This window comes from Leuciscus leuciscus (genome assembly GCF_965113295.1).
Source record: "Leuciscus leuciscus genome assembly, chromosome: 5".
NCBI lineage: Eukaryota > Metazoa > Chordata > Actinopteri > Cypriniformes > Leuciscidae > Leuciscus > Leuciscus leuciscus.
In genome coordinates this window covers 46399414-46421187 of record NC_138729.1, presented here as the reverse complement: position 1 = coordinate 46421187, position 21774 = coordinate 46399414, and the positions used below count along the sequence as shown (strand labels likewise).

The following is a 21774-nucleotide window of genomic DNA, read 5'->3' as shown; positions in this document are numbered from 1 at the left end:
TTCGCTGGCCATGGCAGAACACTGACATTGCTGTCATGCAGAAACTCACGCACAGAACGAGCAGTATGGCTGGTGGCATTGTCCTGCTGGAGGATCATGTCCGGATGAGCATGCATAAAGGGTACCACATGAGGGAGGAGGATGTCTTCCCTGTACCGCAAGGCATTGAGATTGCCTGCAATGACAACAAGCTCAGTCCGATGGTGATGTGATATACCGCCCCAGACCATGACGGACCCCCCACCTCCAAATCGATCCTGCTCCAGGGTACAGGCCTCTGTGTAACGCTCATTCCTTCGACGATAAACAAGAATCCGTCCATCACCCCGGGTGAGACAAAACCGTGACTCATCAGTGAAGAGCACTTTTTGCCACTCCTGTCTGGTCCAGCGAAGGTGGGTTTGTGCCCATAGGCGGCGTTGTTGCTGGTGATGTCTGGTAAGGACCTGCCTTACAACAGGCCTACAAGCCCTCAGTCCAGCCTTTCTCAGCCTATTGCGGACAGTCTGAGCACTGATGGAGGGATTGTGTGTTCCTGGTGTGACTCGGGCAGTTGTTTGGCCATCCTGTACCTGTCACGCAGGTGTGATATTCGGATGTACCGATCCTGTGCAGGTGTTGTTACACGTGGTCTTCCACTGCGAGGATGATCAGCTGTCCATCCTGTCTCCCTGTAGCGCTGTCTTAGGCGTCTCACAGTGCGGACATGGCAATTTATTGCCCTAGCCACATCAGCAGTCCTCATGCCTCCCTGCAGCATGCCTAATGCACGTTCACGCAGATGAGCAGGGACCCTGGGCATCTTTCTTTGGGTGTTTTTCACAGTCGGTAGACAGTCTCTTTAGTGTCCTGCGTTTTTAGAACTGTGACCTTAAATGCCTACTCTCTGTAAGCTGTTAAGATCTTAACGACCATTCCACAGGTGCATGTTAATTAATTGATTATGGTTAATTGAACATGCATAGAAAACATTGTTTAAACCCTTTACAATGAAGATCTGTAAAGTTATTTGGATTTTTACAACATTATTGTTGAAATACACAGTCCTGAAAAAGGGACGTTTCTTTTTTTGCTGAGTTTTATATGTACACACACACACTATATTGCCAAAAGTTTTGGGATGTCTGCCTTTACATGCACATGAACTTTAATGGCATCCAATTCTTAATCCGTAGGGTTTAATATGGAGTTGGTCCACACTTTGCAGCTATAACAGCTTCAACTCTTCTAAGAAGGCTTTCCACAAGGCTTAATAGTGTGTTTATGGGAATTTGACCATTTTTCTAGAAGAGCATTTGTGAGGTCAGGCACTGATGTTGGACGAGAAGGCCTGGCTTGCAGTTTCCGCTCTAATTCATCCCAAAGGTGTTCTCTCAGGTTGAGGTCAGGACTCTCTGCAGGCCAGTCAAGGACCTCCACACCAAACTCGCTCATCCATGTCTTTATGGACCTTGCTTTGTGCACTGGTACGCAGTCATGTAGGAACAGGAAGGGGCCATTCCCCAAACTGTTCCCACAAAGTTGGGAGCATGAAATTGTCCAAAATGTCTTGGTATGCTGAAGCATTAAGAGTTCCTTTAACTGGAACTAAGGCGCCAAGCCCAACCCCTGAAAAACAACCCCACACCATAATCCCCCCTCCACCAAACTTTACACTTGGCACAATGCAGTCAGGCAAGTACCGTTCTCCTGGAAACCGCCAAACCCAGACTCGTCCATCAGATTGCCAGACAGAGAAGCGTGATTCGTCACTCCAGAGAACACGTCTCCACTGCTCTAGAGTCCAGTGGCGGCGTGCTTTACATCACTGCCTCCGACACTTTGCATTGCACTTGGTGATGTAAGGCTTGGATGCAGCTGCTCTGCCATGGAAACCCAAGCTCTCTACGCACTGTTCTTGAGCTAATCTGAAGGCCACATGAAGTTTGGAGGTCTGTTGCTATTGACTATATTGCTATGTACACACACATCGCACAAGCAATAAACATGAGAAAATGAAATTATATTACTTACCGGTTTCCTCCTGTTTCTGCGCATGACTGTCCAATCACAACCAGGACATATTGTCAATTTCCTGAACCTTCATTTTCTCTGATCCTCTGTGGTCGTAAAAATCATACGATCATTATCTGATGTGCCGAGACCATCAAAAGACATTTGATGCGTTTATAACTAGCTACTTTTCATACAGGCAATCTTTATCAAACATATCTAATCTTCTTCAAGTTATTGCACAACAAAACATGAGATTTGTGCCACTAAACACTGAAGTATACTGTATTGATACAACATTCATGCAAATATCAAACTAATCAGATGCTATTCAAGGAAAATGACTCAATCTAATCAATTTCAGACAAAAAAGCATCTTCTCTTCTGCCTACATGTTTTACATTTGTATTACATGTGAACTATAGATTACCATGGGCACATTCTGACACATGAAGCGCAAACAGTACATGCTAATATTACTGTCAGTGTTTGTTGTTTTCTCACAGTTATATTAGATGATATGACAGAAGATATGACAGGAGATGCACCAAAACATGATTAGAAATATCAAAGGATCTTGTTATACTATCTTAACATGGGGGAACACAAATAGATTTCTTTTTGGTCCAAAGCATATCGGAACACAATTTCAAATGAAGTGTTGTCACAGCATTTCCTTTGCCAGACAAATTGAACGGGGAGTTTGTGCCAGCACTTTGGGCTTTCCCATTTTCACAGGCAGATTATTAGTGGTGTTTGCGAAGGCAAACATCACTGGTACTATTACTCATAACCAAGTAGTTTTGTCATGGTGCCAAATTATCAGTAGCCGATATTCTTGATACCCATTTCAATACCACAACAAAAACTAACTTGCTACCTTACACCTTTTTATTATTATTTAAAAAGTGAAATATTAATGCAAACTAATTGTGAGTAAAAAAAAAAAATCATATAGCCTTCAAACATTTTTCAGTTAAGTAAACTTGATTTTTAAAAGACAAGTCAACACCATAAAATGAACAAAGAAACATTAAGCAACAGAACAAAGACTGCTTGAATTTTTCAAAACTTTGAAAGTCTCCTGCTCACCAAGGCTGCATTTGTTATATGTGAAATATTAATAATCTGTTTGTTTTTTATATATATATTTTAAAATACGATTCATTCCAGTGAAGCAAATCTGAATTTTCAGCATTATTACTCCAGTCTTCAGTGTCACACAATCTTTTAGATATAATTTTAATATAATGATTTTCTGCTCAAGAAACATTTCTTTTTATCAATATTGAAAACAGTTGTGCTGCATAATATTTTTGTGGAAAATCATAATTTTTTTTAATGATTGATGAGTTTGATGAGTAGAGTTCAAAATAAATGAAAGCTTTAGCATTAAGTTCTGCCAGGAAGACTTAATTGTTACGTCACTCTACCTTTTCATCTATCCAATCACATTCCAACACTTGTGGTATAAAAGTTCGGTACTTACTCATGTTTGAGTTCGCAGATGCTGACGCTTCAATTCACCACCATCCTCCCCACCTCCTCCAAATTGAATCCTTCCCTCCATCCTCCTCACCACCACCACCACCAGGATGGTCCCTTCCATACCTCACGGGGGTCGGCTGCGCCCCTGCCTTGATCTTCAGGCAGGATATGCAGAGTCCGGACCCTCAGATTGCGAGCTACGGACGGGGCCTACGCCAAAGAACTTTATTGCTTGCTGGGTTGCTAATAAATGGATAATTGTCACAGTATTTATTCTCCCGAGTCTTTCTGGTAGAACATCATTTATTTAAAATAAGATATCTTTTGCAACATTATACATGTATTTACTGTCACTTTTGATCAGTTGAATGCATCCTTACTGAGTAAAAATAATTTCTTTCACAAAAAAGAAAATCTTACTGACCCTTTTCACAGGCTCATCACCGATGTAAAAAAACATTGTATTTACATCAGTGTGGTTTGTACGGTGGCCCAGTAGTGCACAACACAACGGAATTTAAAAAGCAACCATAAGTCCACAACACAACGGAAATTCTCCCGACCACTAGAGGGCTCTCGGAGTGCGATAAAGTTAGTTTTCCATGCATGCTACTGTTCTATAGAGTCAGCAGACTAAAAAAAAATATCAACACCACTATTAGTTTTAACAGTATGTAGCTAACTATTGTATATCGACATTTATTAATTCAAAATCACCTACTTGCATTATAGCTGCATTTATACTCTAGAATGCTTTGACGCGATACCACAGCGCATGATCCCTAAGGGAACGTCCGCCAATTCCTTCAAGTTGTTAAAACGTATCATTTGTATTAATTAAAATTACTTTTTAACATTCAAAAACAGACATGTTAAAAAATTCCAAAGCTTGATTGTATTGGTAGTTGTGTTGTGGCTCATTTTACGTTGTGTTGTGGATTCATTTTGTTGTGTTGTGGCTTAATTTCGTTGTGTTGTGAACTTATGTCTGCTTTTAAAATTTCGTTGTGTTGTGAACTACTGGGCCGCCGTAGGTCTGGGCTTTTTGTAAATGATGATAGTTGTTTTTTAGCACTGTCAAGTAATGGAAGCATAAAAAGAAAAGTACAGCTAATTCAGCTTTTGTCAAAATACAGCAGTGAGGAAATTAGATTGAGGAAAAGGGCATTCTTTTTTTTTTATGATTCGTTTCTATGTGCAGCATCTGTTCCTCCATCTACTTTCAGTGTGTGCGTATGTGTTTAACACCACCTGATTTTAGCACATGTAAATAAATTCACACTCCAACATTTATTCACATCACTTTTACACCTCCAACTGCTGGTGTGTCCTAACAGAGATAATTTTAGCAATGCAACCATGCAAAACGACAGGAATAGAGGGGAACAAACGCCCTGCCAACGTATGTTTACATATCTCTTTCAAGAATTCAAATGTTTCCAGTAGCCAAATCGCTCTCAACTTCACTGTTGAGCATGCTAACAGATGGAATTATGTGCTCTATTGTGCCAGCTGTCTCTCTTTTGTGTGTGTGTGTGTGTGTGTGTGTGTGTGTGTGTGTGTGTGTGTGTGTGTGTGTGTGTGTGTGTGTGTGTGTGTGTGTGTGGGGAAGTTTCTTTCAGGAATAAAAAAAGGAGCCCACACATACGATCACATGGCTGAATAACTCTCCTCTGTTTTATAAAGTTGTACTGCCAGCAATCCGAAGCAGCTCTCCTCCTCCAGTAAACAGCATGTGTGTGTTCTTACTCCCATCAATAACTTTGAGTTCGTAATCATATTTCACAGCATTGGCAGAGACTTTGTTGACACTCTCCGAGATTTTTTTTCAGTTCCTGCAGCTTTTCTCTAATTTTGTCTGTTCACTCATCGCTCCTCCTGTTCGGAGAGGAAGGGAAGAGAGAGAAACGTCCTGAAACACAAAGTTTCGCCCACCCTCAGGCTTCAAGTCCTTAGAAGTGTCTGCACATACTTTGCAAAATGCTTGTGTTTAACAGTAAAACTAAACAGCGTAGGTTTGGGGGACACGGTTTAAGCGCTGCCAAACCGACCACACGGAAGTGCCCACTTATAAACACAGAGCCGTCCAAAAACACCCAAATATAAATTTCTTATGAGTGAGTGAATGAGTGCGTGTGCACTTAAAGACCCCTCATGGAGAAAATCAAGTTTTTAATGTTGTTTATGTCTATGTGGCGTTTTTAATATGCTTTAAGACAAACCATGTGCAAATTAATAAGTCAACACCATTGCTGAGTATTTTTTCTTTAAAATTGCAGTGAAAAAAAGACGCGGCTTGAAATCAACGGTGTTTCTTACATCACAAATTACCTTGTAACCAATCACGTCAATGTGCCGGTGGGCTTTAGCATATCATTAACTGCTGCGAAGAAGGGGAATTTCAAGAGAAGCCAGGTTATCCCGGTATATTTTCTGTTGATATGAAAAATCAGGTACATTTAGCAATATAACGGGTGAATTAAGTATATGATCAATATTACAATGTTATTGTGAACTATATGCCTTTCTCCACTAACGTTCTGTGATGTTCAAAGCGTTTCTAAGGATGCTGAGATGGTGAATAGGAACATGGTGTGTGTAACAAAAAACAACAAAATGTTTGCTGTGTGATAAGGTAGTCAAGCCAAATGCTAATCATAATAATTACAGTTATGTGTCCGACGTTGAAGAGAGTGATAGGCCTACATAAAACGCATCATCTTTATGATGCATCGACTTGTATACGAGCCTGTAAAATTCACTCTTCCACTTCTTTGTTCAAACATATACGGCTGAATTAAACCAGTATTTCCACTTGCCATTGTGCAGCGTTTACTACAGTAAAGCTGACAGAGTGGATCTCTGAGCTGGTGCGAGTGAGTGGAGGCGGGGCTAATTAGCAAATTCATGAGTAGGCGTATACTAAATGAAGCAAGGCTGTAGAGTTACATTCAAGCTATTTTAAAGGCCCACTGAAGTGCCTTGGAACGCTCAGCTTTGTATGATGCGTTGACGTAATTTCCACTGAAACAGGAAGCTAATGTGGGACATATTGAATGGCTCCTCCCCCTTTTCAAATAGCCAATAGTGTTTAGTTTAGCTTACAGACTGCACATCATACTTGACACCACCATGGAAGCGAATCCGAGCGCTGATGATACGTTGGATTCAATAGTAGAGGTGTGAATAAATTCTAGCCATTTCATTCTTAACTAACGTACAGTTGGAAAACGGAATAAAATTTGAGCGTTTGAGCAACCGATCTCACAACCCATATTGTTCCGTGACGTGTCAACGGTCGCTTTGGCCAGGTGGTATTTATAGCATAGGGGGCGGAACGCTTTAGATTCTAGAGAGCATTTGATTGGACAGAAGTTGTGATGAGATGCTGAAGTCCGCGGTGATGTCATAAAAATCTGTTATCCATTTTAGCGGAAGTGAGGTACTGTACGTTTTGAATGCTTATATCTCCTAAGTAATATTGTAAGTAATAATAATATTGTAAGATGAACAATGCAATTTGGCATGAATCCCATAGTCTCATTTACATGTGTGAAAAGAATAGAGACGCTCCAAATTCCCTGAACTCATTGGATGACATCATGATAAAAGTAGCAATGTTTTGGTGTCTTGCAGCAGTAAATAAGAAACATAGATGGCAACAATTTAAAAGGTGTCTACACACTAGAGAGAATGCTGCAAATTCAACTTTTTCATAGGGGATTATGCGACCAAAAGGTGAGAAAATGTTGCTTAAACGGACTTCTGGAAAACCAAATAGCTACTTTTCTGCTTTATTTCCAACTGACTGCATCTTACACATTAACCATATATCAGAGCTTTATTTAGTGCATAATCACCATATCCAAATGAATATTAGTACTCTGAAACATGTTGTTCAGCTTCTACTTTTTATGCAAGGGCACTTCTGCATCAGAATTAATAAACAATTAACTTATAACCTAAAAAGTAGTTGTAACTTTATTTCTCACAATAGCAAATTTGCTATCTCATAACTCACATTAATTCAAATTTTTGTGGAAACCATGATAGATTTTTTTTCAAGATTCTTTGATAAATAGAAAATTCAAAAGTACAGCATTTATTTGAACTATATATATTTTGTAACAAATGTAAAGTCTTTACTGACACTTTTGATCAATGTAATGCATCCTTGTCAAACAAAAGTATAAATTAAAAGTAAAAATTATACTCCCCCCCCCCCCCCCCCCCCCCATAATAGTTGTGGGATATGAAGGCACAATTTGAAGACATAATTTGCCAGTTTTGAGAGATTGTGAAATATAAAGTAGCTTTTATAAAGTAGATTTACAATTGTGACTTCATTCATCTCATAATATGACTTTCGCTCTCTTGACTATCTCACAAGATACTATAAAAGTAAATGATAGTGTAAAGTTTATTTATATCTTTCTCACATTAACCTTTTTAATTTTTTTGTTATCCTCTGAGGTGGAAATGGGCTTCCATAGCTTTTAAATGCTGCGTTCTCTCAAGAGTCAAGACTTTAATGATTTGGTTACACAGGGTGGCTGGTGGGAATAACTAAATAAGTCAACGCACATACCTCCATCTTTCCATCAAAAATATCATGTTATTGACATTAATGTACATGCTCTTGATGGCACGGGGCTGGATCACTACAGTTAGATCTCCTGTGTGACAGTTATTAGCTGCTACTGTACTTTTCCATTTGTCCATCACATATTCTCAGCATTGATCAGCTGTCCACTGTCAGACGCCTGAGGCGTTTTTGTCAATTCATCAATGACGTGCTGATCGAAGAGAGGCCATCGCTATTCTGCTGTCCCTGAGTAGTCATCCGACTGGCCTTTTTCTCATGCTGTATTCAGCGGGAGAGGTCACAAAGGGCTTGTGGAATATGTTAAAGAGAGCTTCAACATGGACCGTCTTCAATATTAACACACTCCAGCAGCTCAGAAGCTTCTGCCCTGCTTAACTAAAACAGCATGACTTCACATTCATTAATGCTAGTTCGGTGTTGGTCTAGATTGTGGAAGTGTGAACATGCTGTTCACCAGCAAAATCTAGCAAGTAAAGTTGTTTCAACCAGCATTGTCTTGCTGATGAAACTGCTAATGACCAAGGAAGCCTTGCTGGTTACGTTACACAACCAATCTTTGGCTTTTCAGCAGGATAGACATTCTGCCAAACCATCAAAACATCACTCTGCTCACATGTGCAACTTGTTTCAGAGGATTCTGGGTAGCATTGGATATCCTTTGACCTTAATTCAGAGAATTCTGTAATTACATAAGCCTTAGTTATCCTTGGAAGTCTTCGCCAGCTGAGGCTTTCCACATTATTTGGTTGAAGTTTTCATTAGAAATTCTGTGTATTTAACAAATACACATTATAATTGCATTTCACTGCATGTGATTTCCGCTGCACTTTTTTTCATGCACACGTGCATGTTCAATTATGTCTCTGTTTGCATGCTATATTTGGCCATGCGATGCATGAAAAAATCTGAGAGACATCATACAATACTGTAATGAAAAATATTGTCATATTAACATTTACTTCCATACTCTGAGTCACAAACACGTGATAACATACGAAGATATCTTCTGAAATAAGCATCAGTCTGCTGTGGGACTTGACTGTCTGGAAATTTAGGCTCGAATCATTTATACAAGTATGTAAACAACAAATTATCTCAAAATCTCGATTTCATGCATCATCATGTCTCAAAATGTAATTCATAATGCAACTCGGAATTAGCATATATGTCTTCTTCAAAACATTTTCTATGCAGATGAAATTGAAATGTTTATATTTAGCATCCTGGACACTTTCAAGTTCAGTTCAAAAGCAAAGGCATTCGAGGGTAACACTAGTGGACCCTTGAGTACTGACATTTACAGGCATGTGACCAGTTCAATTTTTTTCCCATATAAATACGGGAAAATCACATCCCGGATTTATTACCACAGTACCTCAAGAAAACGTTGCATGTACAACAGAACCACACATTTGAAAAGAAACATGTACTCATCCACATTAATGATAACTAGTTTTATTCACCTTTTCAAGCAGGCCAATTTGTAAGACAATATACAGCATTACAGCTCTATATACACCATGAGAGCACAGATTATTAATATTTCAAGTCTCTCCTCTAGTGAACCTATCCGACAAAACAAACCAGCTTGGTTCAACATTTTATTGAACAGTAAGACTAGTTGAAGAGCTACATAAAATGCCTGCAGATTCCTATCCTAAGCTTAGTCGCAGAATGAAAAAGTTGTGTTATGCAGGCAGACCAGCATTTCATAGCTTAGGGATGTATGGTGCACTTCAACCCGAGGTCTGACAACTCAGAGCAGAGACACAGATGAACTTTACCATGAGGACAGCCGAACTAAAGTCCGCAAGTCAGGCATATAAAATCAGTTCTCTACATCTGCACGGAAGACAGAGATGGAGCGAGACAAACAGAGACTAAAATCCATAATTGATCAAATCTGTACAAATTATGGTCACTTTAGATTAGGGTCCAATTCTCACTAACTAATATTTTTGCCTCAATAAACTCATAATTACTGTTTATTAATAGTTAGTAAGGTAGTTTTTAAGTTTAGGTATTATAGGATTTAGGGATGTAGAATATGGTCATTTAGAATAATCCACTAATATGTGATTTGTAAGTATTAAACGGCCTATATATAAAATTAGGGTAACACTTTAGTATATAGATGTGTGTGTGTGTGTGTGTGTGTGTGTGTGTGTGTGTGTGTGTGTGTGTGTGTGTGTGTGTGTGTGTGTGTGTGTGTGTGTGTATTGTCATAGTTAAACTGAACAACTAAAAATAATTTTCGATATTTGAAATATGAAATAAACCTGTAATAAAATAGTTTCAATATTAGATGAAAAACTTCAACTTAAAAAAAAACCTTTAGAATATTAAACGAATTAGATATGTTGCCTTGGCAACTAACTGAAAACTAAATCTGAAAAATGTTGTAAAGCTAAATAAACATAAATACACAAAAACTAATAACGGCAAAAGCACATAACAAGATTAAACAAAAATTAAAAACTATACAAATAAAAGCAAAATCATAATTTTAATAAATACTATAATAGTATATATGTACAGTAATAAAGCACCACAAATTACTGCTATGACTATACACTTTTTCAGAAACTGCAATAGCATAAAAGTAAGTTCAAAGTTGTATCTGTTAAATTAATAAACCACAGCTGCAGAACTTGTGGTCAGTGAAATGGACTAAAAATATGCCACGCTGCTGCATTTAGCAGTAAACTTTAGTTGGCATCACTCTGTTATCTCCGGTGCACTTATGATTCAGCAGGACCGGATCCACTCAGATCGTGTGTCAGATGACCCATGGCAGAGAACAACAAGTCCCTGGATATGCCAAAGTTTGTGAAGTTCATGGGATGGAATCTTAAAATATATTCATGAGTTTTAGATGTGGCCATTACATACTGTATAGATGTGTTATGAAAATGTATTCAGAAATACAATACAAGTGGAACCACCATGAATTATTTATCTAAATTTAATTAATGTAGTAGATTGTCAAATGTTACATAACCGTTAATTTAAACTGACTTAAAGTAACGTTCTGGCTTAAATATATGTTAAATATATTTTCAAAGCCATGTTGCTGCTACACGTTCAAAACAATGTATATTAACACTTATTCTGGTGCAGTGTCTTGCCCAATAGACTCAGGGGGTGTTTACACAACACTGTTAAACATTAACCCTAACCCTGTCTCGAAAGGAACGAGCAAAGATGTTTCTAAGTAGGGATCTTTTAAGCCTCTATCAGTCACACCCCTCTTTGGTAAAGTAGCCAATATGAGGTGCGAATATTGAGCCGGAGAAAGTCCGTTTTGTCTCGCTCCACACCTTTGCATGTTTATGGTGGTCTGGAGAGTTTGTGCAGAATCAAACAAAAGTATGGTAAAAATAATATGATAATTTTATACCTGACATGCCTGGGTTGGGACAACATTAAAGCCATGATACATTGCTAATCCTGGATATAAACATTAAAACTTTCACTAACCTTACTTCATAGGGATAACCAAGTTACTACAACATAGGGATATGCATACAACTCAAGAAAAAACTATAAACAGTTGGGACAGTTTAATTGTGGATAAAATGGAGTCAATGTCATTTCCTTTGTGTATTGTGGGTTCTAAGTGTTCTCTAAGGACCTGTTTGGTATTAAGATGCGTTTCGGTCGATTGAATCACAAGTGGACGACGCTAAATACAGGTGTAAACAGGGTCTAAAACGATTTGAGTTTGTCCACTTTTGACCTCTTCCAGACAAAAACACATTCAACCAGCTGCTTTCGTAGTGTAAAAGCTCATGTGGTTGAATGTGTTTGAACAGCCACAAAAGATGCCTACTCTCCACCTATTAAACTAATGCATAAACATTATGGGAAGTGCGCTAGCCAGACGGGTTTTAAACTTTTGTCGGCTGGTTTGAAAATCGTACCAGGCACAATGTTCTCTCACCATTCCTGATTTCTAACACACACTCACAGCGTTCGCCGTGGTCTTGCGGCTGTCAGAGCAGAAACGAAAGCTGCTGCTCTCCGTGTTTCAAATAATGTGAATCATGTGAGCTTATTTTGTCCATTTGATTGATAGATCTGAAAAAGCCCATACATACAAAAGCCCATACATAGACCCTCCCCTCGAAGAAATCAGGAAAGAAGTGTTGAAAGTGGACAAAAGAGACGAATTAAAACACCAGTAAATGGGAATGTGTCTCCCTCGTCTACTTGTGATCTGATTGACCAAGACGCATCTTAATAACTGTAAACAGGACCTTAAGATTCAGGCAGAGAGAGGTATCATATGTGCAGCTGTCACCTGTAAACAACTAAACTCAGCCCATCTGCGTAATACATCTGCATCTCTACACCCTCTTCAAAGGGAGAAAGAGAAAGTGACAGTCTGACAGACGGAAAGAGAGTTAAGGTGAGGTAAATATGCATCACATCATCCTCACAGTGACATTTCTAAAAGTAATTTACACTATAAGTTCCTGTTATTATCACACATTTGCAGTGGACAAAGTTTTGTTGATTAGATTAGATCCAAAGCATTCTAGTTATTTGCTCACAATGCAGACGGGATGTTACACTGTATAGAGCTGTTCAGACGTGACGTCATTTTGTAGGCCGACACGAAAGGCTAGTTGACCATGGGTTCCCTCAGGAACTTCTAATGGGTTTTTAGAGTAGTGGTTTTGAACTTGTGAGTGAAATAAAGTTTGTGGTTAACACAACTTAAGAAGACTTTCCCATTTCGTACTAAAACATCAATTACACACAGACCTCAAGATGTGATTCTCGAAACCACTGTGTTTGCGCTTTAAAAACTGTGGCTAGTGCTAACTTACCTTGTGCAAAACAAATATATGAGGTACCGTGCTTGACCAAAGCATTTGTTTCATCTTGTGTTTCAAACACAAGGGTTTTAAACCCTTACAGAATACACATATGACCCGCAAGCGGGCTGCATATGGAGAAACACTAGGGTGTTCAACCCGCAGGGTGGAATGTTTCAACCCCAGGGGGGCAAGGTGGCTTGCCAAGGGAAAGACACATGCTCAGAGAGGCTTACAGTGGAATACGCATGTGGGGGTCGCCCAAGGGGGGAACCATGCACATGGAGGCACCTAGCCAACGCGAAAGCTGCCGGAGGCATCACTCTGGCGTCGACTTCAATGGCGCTGGAGGAACTCAGGGTTTCTCTGGGAAGCTCACCTGAGGGAAATATTGCACGGATCCAGTCCGAGGAGTGGCGAGCAAGCGAAGACACCGGAGCAGATCCTAGTACAGCCTAGTAACCTGATGACCAGGTCGTGCTTCCCCATGGACTTACCTTCAACTGCGTCGATAGCAGCAATATACACTTTGAGGGTGGAGGGAGACAGCCTTCGCTCCAACCCATCTTGCAGGAAGGAAAGCACGACACTGATCGGGCATTTTCTGGGGTCTTCTCGGCGAGAAGAGCACCAGGTGACGAAGAGGTTCCACTTCAACGCATAGGCATGTTTCATGGATGATGCTCTAGCGGAAGTGATGGTAGCCACCACTGCTGGTGGTAGGGTTCTCAAACCTGCCACACGTGGATGTTCCACAGATTGGGACGAGGGTGCCATAGGGTGCCCCGTCTCTGAGAAAAGAGGTCCTTCCTCAGAGGGATTGGCCAGGGAGGTGCTGTTGCGAGGAGTACCAGTTCGGAGAACCAGGTCCGAGGTGATGGGTCCCACAATGAGGCGCAACCAAAATGACCTGCTCCTCGTCCTCCCTGATCCCTGATCTGTGCAAGAAGGCTCACTGGGGGAAACGCATACTTGCATACTGGACCCGCGGCCAGCTGTACGCCAGTGCGTCCGTGCCGAGCATGCCCTCGGTCAGGGAGTAAAACAGGCTGCAATGGGAAGAGTCGTGGGAGGCAAACAGATCTACCTGTGCGTCCCCGAACTATTCCCAAATCAGCTGAACCGACTGGGGATGGAGTCTCCATTCTCCAGGAAGAGGCTGAAACTGTGAGAGCTCGTCGGCTGCACGGTTCAGGTCTCCCGGGATATAAATGGCTCGAAGCGACCTCAGATGCTTCTGACTTCATAGGAGGAGGTGGCGGGCGAGTTGCGACATACAGCGGGAGCGTAGACCACCTTGTCGGTTGAGGTACGCTACTGTCGCGATATTGTCTGAGCGGACTAGTACGTGCTTGTTCTTGAGCAACGCACGGAAGCGGTGTAGAGCCAGACGTACCGCCAGCAACTCGAGGCAGTTGACATACCAAAGGTGCTAGGGTCCTGTCCAGGAGCCCGCGGCAGCATGTCCATTGCACATGGCACCCCAGCCCGTGGTGGAGGCATCTGTTGAGACAACAACATGCCTGGAAACTCGTTCTAAGGGTACTCCGGCCCGTAGAAAGCTGAGGTTCGTCCACGGAGTGAAGGTCTGACGGCAGGTCGGAGTCACTGGTACTCGGAGCGTGCCGTGTTGCCATGCCCACCTAATGCCCCCCAGCATTAACCCACCAAATCATTTGACAAATAGTCACATATCAGTAACAGGCTAATATAGCATTACATTTCACGTTCCTGGCAGCTAATTCATTACGATGACATAAAATAGTGTGATCAAACGTTCAGGTAATACAAAAAAAATTTATTAGCTGATATATAATTTATATGATTTGTGAATTCCACACATCTCTGCATGGTGAAAACGACAACTCCCATCGTTCCACTCTCCTTCATAGCGTCATCAAGCTTCGTCTTTGTTATTGGTTTGAAAATGCGACCTCTGGTGGCGAAAAAATTACAGATTGTACCTTTAAAGGGACAATGTGTAGGAATTTCTCCCATCTAGCTGTGAAATTGTATTTTGCATTCAAACGAATAGTGCTCTACAGCGCCTCACTTTTTCAAAGGTAGCCGTTATGTACCAAAAAGCTATGACAGGATGTCTTCTAATAGCACTTCATCGAGTTTTCCTTCGGGTGAACAGGTTTGTTATTTCAAACAAACTGCAGCTTGACTCATCGAACAAATGGGATGTTTGATAGAATTGAAAGTTTCCAAAGGCAGAGAAGCGACCAAGCAATGAAAAAAAAGCTTGTAATTTCGACCGTAACATTGACTTACCTGTTGAGAAGAAAGCAGGCAAGTTCAGCGTCTCTTTTGAAAGCTTTCTCCTGCATCAACTCTTTCCACCTGGAAAAAGCTATCCCGACATTAACCCTTGTTTTTTGCAATCTCCGGTCCTGTGGCTCCACATAAGTATGGTCCTCCATTATAAATAACCGTGCAGTGCAGCCTTTTAAACTTGCCGGGGCAGTGACAAGCGTCTCTAAAATCTTCTTGTCCGGTTCAGCTGCTTTCAGTCACGTGATGCTGGCTCTGAACGAAAACGCGTTGTGGAAACGCGTTGGCCTAGTACTTTTTGTCCCTCTCTGCTATTATAGTTTTTCAAGATGGCGGAATGACATGGAAGCCTCCGTGGACCTACCCGTCCCATGTATATAAAGATAATAAATTCTTCGTTTACTAGGATAAGTCAGATCATTGGAAGAGGTATTTGTACACCACTGAGGACATATTTATGAATAAAAATATTGATTTTAGATCATAAAATACTTAAAAAACTACACATTGTCCCTTTAACAAATCTGTAATACATTACCGGTCATCCATGAATATGATTTCTGCCCGATTCCCATTGTATTCTCCACCGGCTGAAGAGGTGAAGACAACAACTCCCATGATTCACCAAAATCAAGGCGTCCTCAAGCTAAGTTTTGAATAAACGACCTCTAGTGGCGAAAAATTACATAGTGTGCCTTAAATATTTTTTGAGAAACCACAATTGTTTTTTTTTAGCATTCTTTGATGAATGTAAAGTTTAAAAGAACAGCATTTATACAAATCTTTCCCCAACGCTGATGATGCCATTGTATAAATTTGTGGTTATCCATTATTAATTTATTCTATGAGTGAACATATCCAATAATAGGAGGATTAGTACAGTGATAAACAGAGTAGCTTTCGGCTGGTAATGTGATCTCAACATGACTGCGACCTGCTCTGTGTCAAATAAAATAGCATTTATAAGGCTACTGATGTGACTGGAGTCAGCACATCAAAAGCCCTATTAATTAATTTACGAATAAAAATGACTGAGTGCACCTTTAAGCCTATGTACTATATAAATATCTGACAGATTTTGTATTTGTTGGGATCAAGGCTGTCAGCAAAGCGCGTGGGTTAATACGAAGCATGATCCCGCTGACATGTGTCGCAGCTCCAGGTGTTTCTTTGATTCGTGTTAGATGTATCAAACGTGCTGTTTGTTTTTTCAGGCATTCATGATTCAGATTCTGCAGTGGTCTGTAGTGGGTGAAATGCAGGAGTGCCCCCTGATGGGAGCCTGAGGTAGTGCGCTCTGCTGCTGTCACCTTTTCATTGTGTGGAGGTCTGACTGTGTGTGTGTGTGTGTGTGTGTGTGTGTGTGTGTGTGTGTGTGTGTGTGTGTGTGTGTGTGTGTGTGTGTGTGTGCGTGTGTGTGTGTGTGCGTGTGTGTGTGTGTGTGGGCTCGGCTATATGAATCATTCCCTCAGCCAGTGAGGGGGTGGTGTGTGTGTACTGACAGAGAAAGCAGATGTTCACTGCTTTTGGAAGACACACAAAGTACTCAGATAGAGAGAGAAAGATGGAGAGAGAGAGAGAGGGAGACGAATCAATGAAGATGTTATAAAAACAGTAGAGCCGCTTTTATGATGGATTTCCGTTAAGCCGCAGGTGAAAATGAGAAAGTGCACCACTGATACAGTCTCTTTACATCTGCACAGACTCATCACAACCCTGAATGGGAGAAAAACCGAAACAAAACAAAAAAGGAAAAAAAGACAGCCCTCATAGGAAATTCAGCTCAATTTTCATGACCTTGTTTAAGGTAAAAAACAAGACAGTTATAAAATAATACTGGCTTATCACCTCTCACCTAATATATTTATATTTTGGCATTATAAAGCTAAAATTTAAAAATGGAAATGTATGGCTCTGGATGTGGTTTCTCAGCTGCCACATGACTTTTCACTACCTTTTCTCAAGGGGATTCATTCTAGTCAAGTCAGAATGATCATATTAATGGGCCGAGTGCACATAAATTTATGGTTGGCCCATAGGGAAACTTGTTAATTTCTTCAAAGTTGGCAGGAAACAGAAGTGATCATCTTTTTTTCCCTATTGTGATGTATAGCCAAGTGAAATGGCTTTTTGAAAAAAAAAAAAAATAATAAAGTGTTGTTTTCTATTGGTGGATCTCACGTGAGTGACAGGTTGTCCTGCCCTCACGCCAGTGAACACATCATCAGAGAAGAGATGTCATTGCAGATGGGAAGATATTTTGATTAAAGATTATGAGGGCATTACAAGGGATATATTCTATAAAGAATTATGCACATGAATAATAATTTATAATAAACACAGCATATATTCGATAAAAAAAACAAGAGATGTCAATTTTGGTTTCATGGTGACTTTAAACCCCAACTTTCTAAATTGGGTGTTTGTCAGTTAAAGAATACAGGTGAAAACAAATTGGTATTGTTTAGAATAAGATGTTGAATGTGCAACTTAGTTTGTACACATTTTGGGAATGAAAAATAGAGATGCCGTTAGCTTGAATAGACTACTTGTGTGGAACCAAACTATATTTCACATCATTCTCTTTGGTAGCACAGATACAGATAAGGCATCAATTACACACAGCATGTGCATACTTTGGTCTTTTTTATGTTGCATTAGGACTAAGAAAGCGTATTAACTTAGGGAATGAAAAACAGGGCGAGAAATATGAAATTATGCAGCGAAACACTTGACACTAGAACTATTAAAAATATGTTTTAGTAATTGAAATAAAGGTGAAATAAAATAAAATACAAATATTAGATGAAAAGCTTAAATGAAAATGAGAAAAACTACTAAAAGTAAACTAATAAAAAAATAAATAAATAAAATGACAGAAGCACATACAATTATATTACTAAAACTAGAATTAAAGGTACAATATGTAAGAATTTTGCATTAAAATATCCCAAAATCTCAAGGCCAGTGTTATATATTTTGTTAAGTTGATTACTTACAATATCCCAAATGTTTCCAACTATTTTTAAATCGTGAGAAAATTGAGATTTTAACCAAGGAAACGGGGCGTTAGAGCAGGGGGGAGCTGGGAGTCGCCAGTCAATTGCGTCATATCCGCGTCACCCTCGGTTTCCGCTCGTACTGCGTGGAGTCCTGGACAAATGCGGAAGTTGTAGTTGTAGCGTCTATCAAGCTACAAACTTTAGCTTGTTTCTTGCAGTCGTTATGGGACACAATTATTCTTTACCGATTGCAGCTGGTTCTGTCGACAAAGCATGCTTAATTTTATATTTTCCAAATGTAGCATTCGGTAATAGTTATGTTTATGTAAGGAAAGTATTATTGCTTTAGATTTGTGTTTAGTTTATTGACATTGTTTATCACGTCTGGTGTTTATGGCCATGTAAATAAACATAGCATGTGTTATACATAAAGATGAATCAGTATTTTGGCAAATGATGTGGGCATGTTCGAATGTACTTTTACAACAATTGTTTAGAACATGTAAAACTGCGCAGCGTTATCACAACAATGAATTCAACAAATACAGTAACATCTATGAAGTATTAAACCTTACTTTTCTTGCGGTTAATTCATTTTAATGAAATAAAAGTGTGATGAGGTTTAAGAGTCAGGAAGGAAGAAGACGCGTCGGCGTGACTGGGACTCGTACTTTATTAAAATAAAGCAAAACAAACAAAAGCCGCGCACAACGCTCATTCACTGTGGCAACCGCGACGGCACAAAACAGTTCAAAAATGAGAGCTTGGATCCACCGGTTTTCTTCCTCTGCGTCCAATTTTCTCTCCAGTCTCTCTCTCGTTCCAGCGCGGCTTATAAGCGGTCTCTCCACGCCGATCACTGCAATAAGACACAGGTGCATTTGCACTTGACCTACTTGCTCGTCTCTTTTCTCTCCCATCACAGACCGCGCTGAACCACGCCAGCCTCGCCACTAAAAGCATGTCATTAAACGCAACATTTATAAAAATAGAACTTAGCCTCATCCATGAACATGATTTTTCGATTCCCGTCTGACTGATTTACATCCACGGTGGAGTTTAAAACGACAGTTCCCATCATTCCACGCTCCTTCACATCGTCATCAAGCTACGCCGTTGTTGTTGTTTGGAATGTAGCGCCCTCTAGCGGCAAAAATTCTTGCATATTGTACCTTTAAAGTAAAAACTGACAATATAAAAATAGAGGCTAATTCAAAATATTAATAAATACTATAATAGTTTAAATAATACTAAAATAACACTGCATCATAATTTAAGTTTACAAACTCGTAATTCATTTCAAGACTTCATGGCCAATAAACTCAGCCGTAAATGTCATGGACTAATCATTCCTGAGCAACAGGAAAATTACATCATGACAACGCTGAAAAAAATGCACTGGCAGAAAGCTGGTAATTAATTAATCTGCCAAATAAAATATCAGGTTACCTGAACACTCTATCGATTTGTCATTGGTTGGTCGAACAGAAAGTCCCACCCAAAACTCCCACAATTGGTTGAAACAGTGTCGCTGTGTCAGGTTGGTTGAGATTTTAAACAAATATAGTCACAGTTGAAAAGGTTGCATCTTGTCCTTTATAGCACCCTTGAGCCCTGAGTATACTGTATACACAAAATTATTATTTGTTATGTGTTGATAATTAAAAGAAATCTGATTGGCAAATATCCAATTTTATTAAACATTTTAAAATGTTCAATAAATGAAATGATTCTGTATCTGCACCTGCAGGCATCATGAAGCGACACCATTAGAATGCTCAATAATGGAGTCCGTGGTCAGACCATTTATTTTTGGCCTCGGCTAATTCTGAGTGTCTATCCTCTCCAATTAACTCCAAACCTCTGACTGCTGATCAGCAGGAGAAAATCCACGCTGCCTTTTTATGTTCCAGGGCTTCCTCGAAAAACAATGTGGTGCACTCACATTATACAGACTCACCCATAGCGATGCACGTGCGCATGTCCTCTTCCTCACGGTTTCTTGTTATCCTTCTTCATCAGAGAGCTGGATCCATCTCCTTCAAAGTGAAAGAGGGCAGCTATCAAATTATGTTGACGAATGCCCTGTTTGCAATGTATTATACATGCAGAAAGAGAGGAGTGAAAAACAGGCATGGAAAGGAAAGACATACTGTCCTTCATGAAAACACACACCTTTGTTTCAGTATTCCAGAAATCCCTCCATGTACCTGCTGGTGAAATCAAATTAAGAGAAAACGGCAAGGCCCCTGTCAAAGCACAAAAAAGGTAATTAATTCCAGAGTTAAAGCTCAAACACAGTTTCAAACCCCTCTGTCAATGTTACGCCTGCGGCCCACGATAATTGTCACCGGAGTCAGTCACCACCTTCACTCACATCTGCCAGTCAGTGTTTCAAAAAGCACCTAATTATAGCGACTATGCTAACTTAAAAGGTGAAGAACAACCTAATGAAATTACTGAAAAAATGACTTAAAAAAAAAAAACTTTTCCCATCCGTTATTGGTCGTTTCAACAGATAGTCCCGCCCCAAACTCACACTATTGGTTTGGAGAGGTGGTATTGGCATTAAGTGACATGGCATCTGACGCACAGAAGCCAATGCCACTATCCACTGGCACATGCCAATGAAGACTGGATGTGCCACCAGATGTGCCAATACGCATAGTGACATGCCATTGGCTTCTGTGCTTCAGATGCCATGTCACTTAAAGGGTTAGTTCACCCAAAAATTAAAATTCTGTCAGTAATTACTCATCCTCATGTTGTTCCAACCCCGTAAGACCTTCGTTCATCTTCGGAACACAAATTAAGATATTTTTTATTAAATCTGAGAGCTGTCTCACTCCTCCATAGGCTTCTAAGACATTATAACTTTGCTGGCCCAGAAAATGCATTAAAGAGATCGTTAATATAGTCCAAGTGACTACAGTGGCTCAATCTTAAGGTTATAAAGCGACGAGAATACTTTTTGTGCGCAAAAAACAACAAAAATAACGACTTTATTCCACTATTCATTTCCTTCTCTCTGAGCCTCAAGGTTTTTCACGTAGTGTAATAGCGCAGCGCTTCTGTGTTGTACGTCACACGCATGACACACATGACCAGCGTCGGCCAATAGTGAGCCTACGTGGTGACGTACAACACAGACGCGCTGCGCTAAAACACTACGTGAAAAAACTCAAGGCCCAGAGAGAAGAAAATGAATAGTGGAATAAAGTCGTTATTTTTGTTGTTTTTTTGCGCACAAAAAGTATTCTTGTCGCTTTATAAACTTAAGATTGAGCCACTGTAGTCACTTGGACTATATTAACGATGTCTTTAATGCATTTTCTGGGCCAGCAAGTTATAGTGTCTTAGAAGCCTATGGAGGAGTGAGACAGCTCTCAGATTTAATCAAAAATATCTTAATTTGTGTTCTGAAGATGAACGAAGGTCTTACGGGGTTGGAACAACATGAGGGAGAGTAATTACTGACAGAATTTTCATTTTTGGGTGAACTAACCCTTTAATGTTAATACCGCTACTGGAGAGATGGTACACCAAAAGAGTAGTTTGTCCGATTCATTCATAGTATTCGAAAAAC

At 40.0% G+C, this 21774-nt stretch overlaps 1 long non-coding RNA gene across 1 annotated transcript in view; it reads right to left on the bottom strand.

The window, feature by feature from the left end:
- Positions 1–20828, bottom strand: part of LOC309499585 — a 32223-nt gene extending 11395 nt beyond the window's left edge. The window contains exons 1-2 of the long non-coding RNA XR_014206292.1: positions 20364–20828; positions 20149–20227 (exon numbers count right to left, since the gene is read on the bottom strand). This is a non-coding gene — a long non-coding RNA (uncharacterized lncRNA). The remainder of the gene's footprint in view (positions 1–20148; positions 20228–20363) is intronic.
- Positions 20829–21774: the final 946 nt, after the last annotated feature.